Consider the following 10,827-nt stretch of genomic DNA (forward strand, 5'->3'; position numbering starts at 1 on the left):
TAAATCTACATATATTAATTAAGATGAGTGCGAAAACTACATACGATCCTCGAGTCTGGGAGCGGAGGACGGAAAAAAAATAAGGAAGAAAATTGGGAGCAGCGGAAAGGGAGAGATGAATGTCGTGGAGTGACTTATACAACTCTTTGGCCACTCCTATGTACTCTACTCGGGAGCAGTAAGTAGCGGGCTTCTTTTCATTAATGTTTTCTTTTTTTCACGCCCTTGAACTGTCTCCATATCTGTAAAAAAAATCGCCGGAGCAACACCTGAGTGGGAAGATTTCGTGCCTCATTGCTAGTTATTCTTGCGTCAGATGAAATAATTATTCAGTATTTCAATGAGCTCCGCACACCATTCCCACCATCTCCGAGGAACTATAACATGGGTCGTATTATAAGACACCTCGTCACCCAAGTACGCATATTTTATAAGGGTTTCGTAGCAGGTGTGGGCATTTCCAGTAGTAGTTTTATGACCCTGGTGTTAGTTTGACCCTTCTTCTGCACCATGAACCTGAAGAAACACTTATTAGAACCCGAAGGACCCATCTTTGACCTTTAGAAATAGCTGATGTGAGAAGCGAAAGTGTCTTATGATACCGAGCACAGTCTCCAGCTCGATAACCTCCCGCCACACTCCTCCCCTGGCCGATCTTAGTCACCTTATCATTGCCATCGCTCCATGATGCCACCACCGCTGTCACTGTCATCACCATCATCATCCTTGCCCACATTATCATCGTAGTCGTTACTATCATTATCACCATCAGTACTTGGTCCTTGTTTATCTCCACATCACCCTCTGTTTTCAGGATTCTCACCTCCCCCCCCCACCATCATATATATATATATATATATATATATATATATATATATATATATATATATATATATATATATATATATATATATATATATATATATATATATATATATATATATATATATATATATATATATATTAATTTATATTATATGAATGTATATAGTCATATATATACACACACTTGACAATTGTGCAATTTTTTTTAATTTATCTTCTTGCATGATCATAAGATTATATTTACCTAGTCAGTTAGTTATTTTATATGTGCTGTTGACAAAAATAGTCATAATCTGCCAGGCTACCAGAATGCAGCGGTGATGAACGCCTTTTTCCACATCATTACCAGAATTCTATCTTATAAATCTGCGCTAACAGGCAGCGAAATCTCAATCCAAACAAAGTTCTCCAGTAGAAAAATGTCAAGAATGACATCTTAATATATATTTTATCAACACCATAAACTTGAACCATATTGGCGAGTCTAGGATCTGTTTGGACACCTGTCTCTGAGCGCCCGAGGCCGTGTAGAGACAAGCCTACGCATCGCAGGGCGTGGGGCAAGGGACGAGAGGAGCAGAGCCACACGAGCTGCCAGGCCCACCAGGCCGGCGCCGCCACGTTGTAATCGTTTCCATACTGAGCTAATATAATAATTTATACTTTATATTAAAACTAATAAAGGTTATAAATGATCTCTTAAATAAGTTTTCAAATTAGTCTGTGATAGCTATATGTGCGTGGGTTATTGTTTTATAGAAAAATTCAAACGAAAACTGCATAACAATCAAGGAGAGAGAGAGAGAGAGAGAGAGAGAGAGAGAGAGAGAGAGAGAGAGAGAGAGAGAGAGAGAGAGAGAGAGAGAGAGAGAGAGAGAGTGGTGTCAGCTGTTTAGTTATATACATAACAATTACCACCTCTTGAATCTTGCATTTCCCCCTCCGGCGCGTGCTGATGTTGCGTTTAAGAAGTGACACGTGACAGGAGGCCTCGGCCAGCGATCTGCTGACGGCCGTAATTATAACTGTTCGGCAGAGAAATAACAGGTACAGGTGGAGTCACATGCTACAGCTGCGCGTGGCGTCGGTGCTCGTCTCTCTCTCGCTGGCCAAAGAGCACGTGGCGGGTGCTGCCCGGGTACAGGTCCGGTGTCATGTGCGAGGCACCACAATTTATAATCTCCACGTTTCAGGTGCCCATTTATTGAACGTACACCTGTGCAGTGCAGAAGACACTTTCCTTAGAGCCATGTTACGTAACGCATCAGAGTAACAGTGAACAACTAGGCGAGAAAAGTGCCCTCTTGACAGGACGCGTAAGGGAAGGGAGTGCCAGCCATTGGCGGAGAAAAAGCCAATTGCCGATAAAGTCAGCTGAGGAGCGGTAGTTTTGAATTTTCTACGGTCAAAACGTTCAATTCCTTTGGTGGCTGCGACGCACTTATAAGATCACCAATCAGCGCGGCGGTCCTCGGCGAGTGTAACAATTAGGACGCCGGGCGGCAGGTGAAGGCTCTATCGGATGGATCAGGTTTTTGCGGAAGAGTATATTGCGTTGTTCTCTTTAATCCCTTCCAGCAGTCTCTCTCTCTCTCTCTCTCTCTCTCTCTCTCTCTCTCTCTCTCACACACACACACACACACACACACACGCACGTCACAATATTGTATCTCGCACGCTTATCTCCTTCGTTAACTTTGTCCAAACACATTCCACAGTTTTTGTTTTAGCCGCAGGACACTTCTGCACAAATTTCAACATCTTCCCATTGGCAGGCCACTCTTGCCGCTGGGGAAACCTGTTCAGCAATTTACGACCTTTCCCTAAGTATACCACCACCACCACCAACACCACCACCAAACACCTACTGTCCTCATCACGACTAGTCTCCACCACATAGATGTGGCTGTGTGTGTGTGTGTGTGTGTGTGTGTGTGTGTGTGTGTGTGTGTGTGTGTGTGCTTGGAGGCGCCCTGAGATGGTCGTTTTGCCACCTACCGATAATCCCTATTCCCACCTGCACTGCGGTCTCCTTACTTTTATTTGTTACTGTGGTTCCCTTCTTCCTCTCTCTCTCTCTCTCTCTAGACAATTTGAATTTTCCTTTATTTTGTTAATTATTATTAAACAACATGAAGAAGCGTGTTGCTGCAGCCCTGTCACCCGCCATCCGACGCGTGAACTGCACTACTTAGCCGACTAGGCAAGATTACAGCAGAAAGAATTTGCTGGAGGCCAGTCGGTCTTCATGGACATAGCACCTCCTTTTATTACCTAACACCGATTTCCTCGATATACGGATATTTTTATATCACATCGAAGCAACGATGGGAAACTCTGCATCTCGACAGAAATTCAACGTGTGGGTAACCCTGAGCGAGGCTCCTCCTGGTGGACTCCATCAAGCTCTCGTGCAAGGACTCCACCTGCTGCCTGAAGAGGAGGCGTACGGTCGCCTCCGTCAAGCTCCCCGTGGAAGGATGGTCTTGCGTCGCAGGGATTCAAGGCTGCCACGCCGAGGGTGAGCTGCGTGTGCCCTTGGCGAAGCTGTGCAAGAAAGACGGCAACGCGGCCGTCAGGGTGCAATGCGCCTCGCTTAGGAAGCCAGTCTTCACCTCTTCCATCCCACTGGCCTGGCTGCTGGACAACATCAGCGACCTCCACTTATATCGATTCTGTTATGAAGGGCACGTCTTCACCAGTCTCCGGTGCAACTGGAGGAGGTGTGGCGAGACCGTCCGGGCGGTGAGCCCTGCACGCGTGCGGCCACTGACGGAGTGGCCAGGACCGATGAGGCTGATGCATGGGCAGCCTTTGAAGTGACGACCCATGATGACTGGTCCGTGGAGGCTGATGTTTCATGGGCAGCCCCAAACTTGGTGACCTCCGCTGCTATGGTCGAGGCTGATGCATGGGCAGCCTTTGAAGTGACAACCCATGATGACTGGTCCGTGGAGGCTGATGATTCATGGGCAGCCCCAGACTTGGTGACCTCCGCTGCTATGGTCGAGGCTGATGATTCATGGGCAGCCTTTGAAGCAATGACCCGTGATGACTGGTCCGTGGAGGCTGATGATTCATGGGCAGCCCCAGACTTGGTGACCTCCGCTGCTATGGTCGAGGCTGATGATTCATGGGCAGCCTTTGAAGCAATGACCCGTGATGACTGGTCCGTGGAGGCTGATGATTCATGGGCAGCCCCAGACTTGGTGACCTCCGCTGCTATGGTCGAGGCTGATGATTCATGGGCAGCCTTTGAAGCAATGACCCGTGATGACTGGTCCGTGGAGGCTGATGATTCATGGGCAGCCCCAGACTTGGTGACCTCCGCTGCTATGGTCGAGGCTGATGATTCATGGGCAGCCTTTGAAGCAATGACCCGTGATGACTGGTCCGTGGAGGCTGATGATTCATGGGCAGCCCTAGACTTGGTGACTTCCGCTGCTATGGTCGAGGCTGATGATTCATGGGCAGCCTTTGAAGCAATGACCCGTGATGACTGGTCCGTGGAGGCTGATGATCCATGGGCATCCGCCGAATTGGTGACCGCCATCACCGATGAGGCTGATGATCCATGGGCACTCTTTGAAGTGACGACCCGTGATGACTCGTCTGATGAGGCTGATGATCCATGGGCACTCTTTGAAGTGACGACCCGTGATGACTCGTCTGATGAGGCTGATGATCCATGGGCACTCTTTGAAGTGACGACCCGTGATGACTCGTCTGATGAGGCTGATGATCCATGGGCACTATTTGAAGTGACGACCCGTGATGACTCGTCTGATGAGGCTGATGATCCATGGGCATCCGCCGAATTGGTGGCCGCCATCACCGAAGAGGCTGATGATCCATGCCCATCCGCCGAATTGGTGGCCGCCATCACCGAAGAGGCTGATGATGCATGGGCAGCCTTCGAGATGATGACCAGTGATGACTGGTCCGTAGAGACTGATGCCTTCCTGGACGTCACGGCCATCTGTGCTGTCGTTGTGTAAATTGTCATGCTTCACTAAGCAGCCTGGTAACACACTCACCAGTGAGCCCCGGCGCAGGCGCGAGTCACATCGTGAGCCACACTCCCGGGGAGCGAGACACCCTTCAGTGACCGTCGCTCTTATTACACCTTCAGGGGAGGAGCTCCAGCTGTATTTCTTATCTTATCAATGAAAACCTTTACAATAAAACTATTATCCTATTAATGAATTTACCTTACCTATTAATAATAGTGTGCCTATCACAGTGAAATTCACCACATGCACGACTGCCAAGCCTCTTCCATTCGACTACCATTCTATTAGCAAACCAATTCCTGCCTGCATGTTTAACAAATCTATATTGATCTAACGACCCATGGCTAAGAGTGCATGCCCTTTTACGAGCAGACCCTCATCAAAGGCCGTCACCCATCTATAAACTTTAATGAAGTCTACTCGCAACGTCCGCCTTTCCAGGGAATGCAAATTTAGACGTTAAGGGCAACCCTTTTTACGGCACGCGTTCCTTTACTCACCAGTTACGGTCATATTGTACATTACACCTTTTTAAATACATTGGAAAACAGTACAAGAAAACTACTACTACTACTGCTACTACTACTACTACTACTACTACTACTACTACTACTGCTACTACTACTACTACTACTACTATTGCTACTACCTTTATTTATATATTTTTTTACATCTTGGCCTATGGTGCCGGTAGGCTTTCTTTGGGGGCCTGGTAGTCGGCTCGAGCCCACCGTGGCGCAGGCAAGTGTTTATAGTGACGCCATCTATTCGTGGCTCATGCTGCCTCCCGAGCTCATTCTTGATTTCCCTTTGACAGTTCCTCAAGACTCTTAGACCATAGCCACGGAAAAACTCAGCACAACGCCCATACTCCAAGTTCCAACTACGTGTTTCCAGACCTTATTCCTATGATATCAACTTTCCACGAAGCACTTTACTTGATGATGAACACCTCTAAAAATTATCCATATATCTCATATTTACTGTAATAATGATCCAACAATCTGATGTCCACTGATAGTAATAATTTGACGCAAATGTGCAAAGCAAAAAGTAATTGGGTGTAAAGTACTATATGTGGAATTCAAAGAAGGTGAAAAACTATAAAACCTGCCGTTGAGTAGTAAATGAGAACTTTGTATTTAGCGATGAAAGACTGAGTACAATATGGAGAGGCATAGGCATACTTGAAATACTTCTACTATATACGATGATGATGATAATAGTAATAATAATAATAATAATAATAGAGCAAGTAGGTATTGGATGTATTCTGGTCTCATTAGTAACAATCCAGGGGTGTAGTAGGCAGAAAGGCAACTAAAATTAAGAAATCGCAATGGACGGACACGGGATAAAGGGAACAGATATGGAGGGAAAGAGTACCTACGCGACACACTGGGAAATAACTAATGTATGAAGAACCCAAGGCATGTTATCCACGCATTGTGCATGAAATAAAAGTTAAGCACGGTTATTTTTTCTTACTTATCAAGATTTATTTGCGAATAGTTGCCATTCAAAAGAATTAAGAATATTCTATCTATTCCTTTATAGTTTAGCAACAGCCCTGTCACCCGCCCACACCACAAGCAGTAGCGGCAACATGACCACCACCAACAACTATCACACAAAATACTTCCACCATCACTATCATCACTACCTCCATAAACCATAAAATTCCAATACCAATGACAATATTAATCTTACCACCATCAACACCACTGATATCAACAGGAATATCATTACCAATATTAGTACCAACAACAATACCATTACCAGCACTATATAGTACCACCTCCACCACCACCACCACCACAAACAACAACAACAACAACAACAACAACAACAACAACAACCATTAATACAACCACCACCCGCATCCCCAGCGCCGCCCGAGTCAGGTGTTAGTGGAGGCCGTGCGGCGAGACAGCAGGCAGCAGCGGGCGGGCCAGGCAGCCGCACCTCACCTGGCGGACCTGGGTTCTCCAAGGGCGCCTCCGTTGATATGATGGGCGTACGTAAATCGTAGGATTCGTCAGGCAGTAGCTGATAGTAGCCCTGTACGCTGCTTGTATTGAAACTATACTCCTGCCCCAAGACTTCCACGGCCGGCACCTCCTCTGGCGTGACGGGCGGAGACTCACCTTGGCTCTCCGCGGGGGGCCCGGCGGCGGCGGCCTGTGGTGGCGGCAGCAGCAGCAAGAGAAGCAGCAGGAGCAGCCAGTACCCCTTGGACGCCACGCCCTGCACCACGGCAAGGGCTCGCCGCCATCTTGGCTCCTGCAACGGAAAGAATTATCTGTTAGATGCTTATAAGTGTTTATTTATTAGTGGTCTCCCAAAGTACCAAGTAGGTCTATAGAGATAAAATACCGGGAAAACAGAGAAGAATGCTAAGGGGGGATGAAACCACCCATGTGCGTTTAAGTTAATATTACAACACAAAAGGTAACTCATCATTTTTACTGGGGAAAAGTTTACATATTATTATGCAGTTCGTGAACAAACTGCTCCGGTGTGCGGCCGACTTCAAAGAAACTCATTATTTCAGCGTTACTTGTAGGGCGAGCCAACCTCACCTCCCGACCGTGAAATTCCACCAAGCAGTAATTAACGGGTCTCACTAGCACTTACGAAAACTTCATCATAGTTAGCCAATGAAGTTTCCAGTGCTGAGTCATGTAAGTTTATTCCAATCAAATTCCACTCTTTAGTTTTATCAAATCTTCCTTCCTTCCTTCAGACCCCTTTCCTCTCACTAACAGGTTACACAAGGTTCGCACTGAACTCTGACTCTTTTCTAAGTCTAACAATACATCTGCCATCGCCTTAGAGGTTCCAGCCCTTGATCATTCGACGAGTAAGGAGGCAGGAGGCGGCCGTGGTGATTCCTCCACTTATCTCGCCTATAATCCGCGGCACACCGAGAAGTATGACATTAAGCCACAACCTTACTGTCAGCTTAACCTTATCTACCTACCGAGGTCGACTTCCTCAATGAAAGGTTGATTTTATTAAGCAGATCCCCGGGAGTTGCAACCTCCCGACTTAATCCATACCTCTTCACCGGTAAGAAAAATATAAATAATCCTTAGAATTCCTTACTGACCGCCGAATCCAGTCGACACTTCCGTCGAATTCTTTACGTCTGGCGCCTACTAAAGGAAGGCTTCAAAAGTTGCCGTTATTTTATTTGGCGTTTGGGATGAGGCGACCACATTTCTCAAGCTTTCAGCGGTGAGAGGAAAGGGCGGCGAGCTGTGACGGTGATGGTTACATAATTCTATACTTTCCTGAACTTTCCCCCGCAATCACGGAATGAAGGAAAGCCACACGAGTTACGGTGAAAACATTTCGCAGTAATGTATTTATCGCATACCTTGGAGAAGGCTGTGTGTGAAGAAGCGTCCAAGAGTTACGGGCAGTGAGTAGTTTCTCCATAAATACTTCATTTGAAACGCCTGGTCAACCGGGGGTTTAAAATTGTCAGCTTCTTTTGAGAGAGAGAGAGAGAGAGAGAGAGAGAGAGAGAGAGAGAGAGAGAGAGAGAGAGAGAGAGAGAGAGAGAGAGAGAGAGAGAGAGAGAGAGAGAGAGAGAGAGAGAGAGAGAGTGTGTGTGTGTGTGTGTGTGTGTGTGTGTGTGTGTGTGTGTGTGTGTGTGTGTGTGTGTGTGTGTGTGTGTGTGTGTGTGTTCTTTCATGTCTTTGTCTCTAGTTGTGTGTATCTGTCCGTTGCTCGTCTGTCTGTATGCCCAGATGCCTACCAGTCTGTCACTAACAACTTTCACCAATGAATAATACTTGAATACTGAGTTCCACGGATTTATCTTTGACAGACCTTTTTTCCAGCACACATTATCCTAGCACACCTGTCTTTATGAAAAAAAATGGGAAAGGTTTACATAACACTCCTTTCAGTCCCTTTGACCTTCTGACCACCGCGATGGGTGTGGGGGGCGCGGGCAAGGTGGGAGCTTGGCGGGGTGCGGCGGGCAGGTAGGACCCCCCGCAGAGTTGTTCATCGGCGGCGTCGCGGGAGAAGCTACTTTGCTGATCCGCTTTTATTTATGAAGAGTGAGGAGAGAGTCGCCGCCTTTCTCTCTAAGCTGACCGGCCGCGCTGAGTGGCTGTGTCGAAACAATCCTCAACGTCTTCATTATCAGATGTGATGAGGAAAGCACACACACACACACACACACACACACACACACACACACACACACAGAAAGGAAGTTTTATTGTGTGTGTGAGTGTTTGTGTGCGTGGTACGTACTAATTACCTTTTACGTAAATCTGTGACGGAGAAGCAGCTCAATTTTCCTTTACGTGCTGAGCAAACAACAGATTAAGTTTTACAGTTTCTATCCAGACTCTTTTTTTTCTATTTCTGATGAACGTATTTTTTTTCAAGAAGTGCGAAAAATGGAGGAATGATAACTGGAAAATAATCATAACCCTTAATACTTTCTTACACGTTTTCACTGTCACCGCCTCCGGCACTTGGCGCACGCAGCACGGCCGTCACGTGTGTGTGGAGGGAGCTGTGTAAATGTTTGGGATGTCCACCCATGTGGAGCTGGTAAATATATTCATCAGATTTTTAGTTTTTTTTGGTAAGAAAAAAAAACAGACAGGTAAACAGACGGACAACTACGAGTGTTTCTTTCCTCGTTGTCCGCCGCTTTCATTGTCTGCCCCCAAGTTGCAACAGAAATATATATGTTACAAGTTATTGTTCTTGCTTAAGCAAGTGCCCGTGTGTCCTTAGTCCGGAGCTCCTGATGACAGCCTCGCCCTCCCATGCAATACTTCACCTTCCCCTTTCTATCAGGTGCCCGTGTGTCCTTAGCCTGAACTCCCTGATGACAGCCTCGCCCTCCCATGCAATACTTCACCTTCCCCTTTCTATCAGGTGCCCGTGTGTCCTTAGCCTGGAACTCCCTGATGACAGCCTCGCCCTCCCATGCAATACTTCACCTTCCCCTTTCTATCAGGTGCCCGTGTGTCCTTAGCCCGAACTCCCTGATGACAGCCTCGCCCTCCCATGCAATACTTCACCTTCCCCTTTCTATCAGGTGCCCGTGTGTCCTTAGCCCGAACTCCCTGATGACAGCCTCGCCCTCCCATGCAATACTTCACCTTCCCTTCGCAGGTTGGGTCTCAGCGACTCCCAAAGCGGCAAGAACACAACAGAGGAAGTGAATGAATATCTCGCGCTCGCCATTGACAGACTTAGGAAGGAAAATTGCAAGCCGTTCCTCCTTACGTTCACTAAGCCCAGCGTGGAGAAGGTGTGAGAGAGAGAGAGAGAGAGAGAGAGAGAGAGAGAGAGAGAGAGAGAGAGAGAGAGAGAGAGAGAGAGAGAGAGAGAGAGAGAGAGAGAGAGAGAGAGAGAGAGAGAGAGAGAGAGAGAGAGAGAGAGAGAGAGCATTATAGACATATAAACCAGCCTTACAATCACTATACGTAGCTACTTTTACGCCTGTTTCAAAGCCGCTGGTGTGTGCGTTACCTAATCTACAGAGAGACTGTAAACGAGGTTGAAGTGAGTTCGTTCCATATTCCTAAACGTCTCGGCTCAGATTAGGACTATTTTCCAAGCCCACAGAGAAGATTAACTGGGTTTTCACGGGGGTGTCCCGTTGAGGGTGCAGAGGTCGTGTATGACTGTCACCGGGATCACGAGACAGTCCGTGAAAACCCTGAAACTTCTACGAGAGGCTTTTAAACAGGCGAACCGAGGCGCCGATGCGTTAAGAATACGTGCCGTGCAGCCTTACTGACCCATCCCTGCAGCACTGTGTGTGTGTCTGTTTACAGCTGACGGTGTGTGTGTGTGTGTGTGTGTGTGTGTGTGTGTGTGTGTGTGTCATTGTGTGCTCTAATCTCTATGCCTACCCATTTCCCTGCAGTATAGATGTATTTACACATTTCGGAGAGTAGAAACCAGTCTTGCTAATCACTCTATCCGCTTAAGTGTCTATTTC

The sequence above is a fragment of the Eriocheir sinensis genome, unplaced genomic scaffold (genome assembly GCF_024679095.1).
Source record: "Eriocheir sinensis breed Jianghai 21 unplaced genomic scaffold, ASM2467909v1 Scaffold121, whole genome shotgun sequence".
NCBI lineage: Eukaryota > Metazoa > Arthropoda > Malacostraca > Decapoda > Varunidae > Eriocheir > Eriocheir sinensis.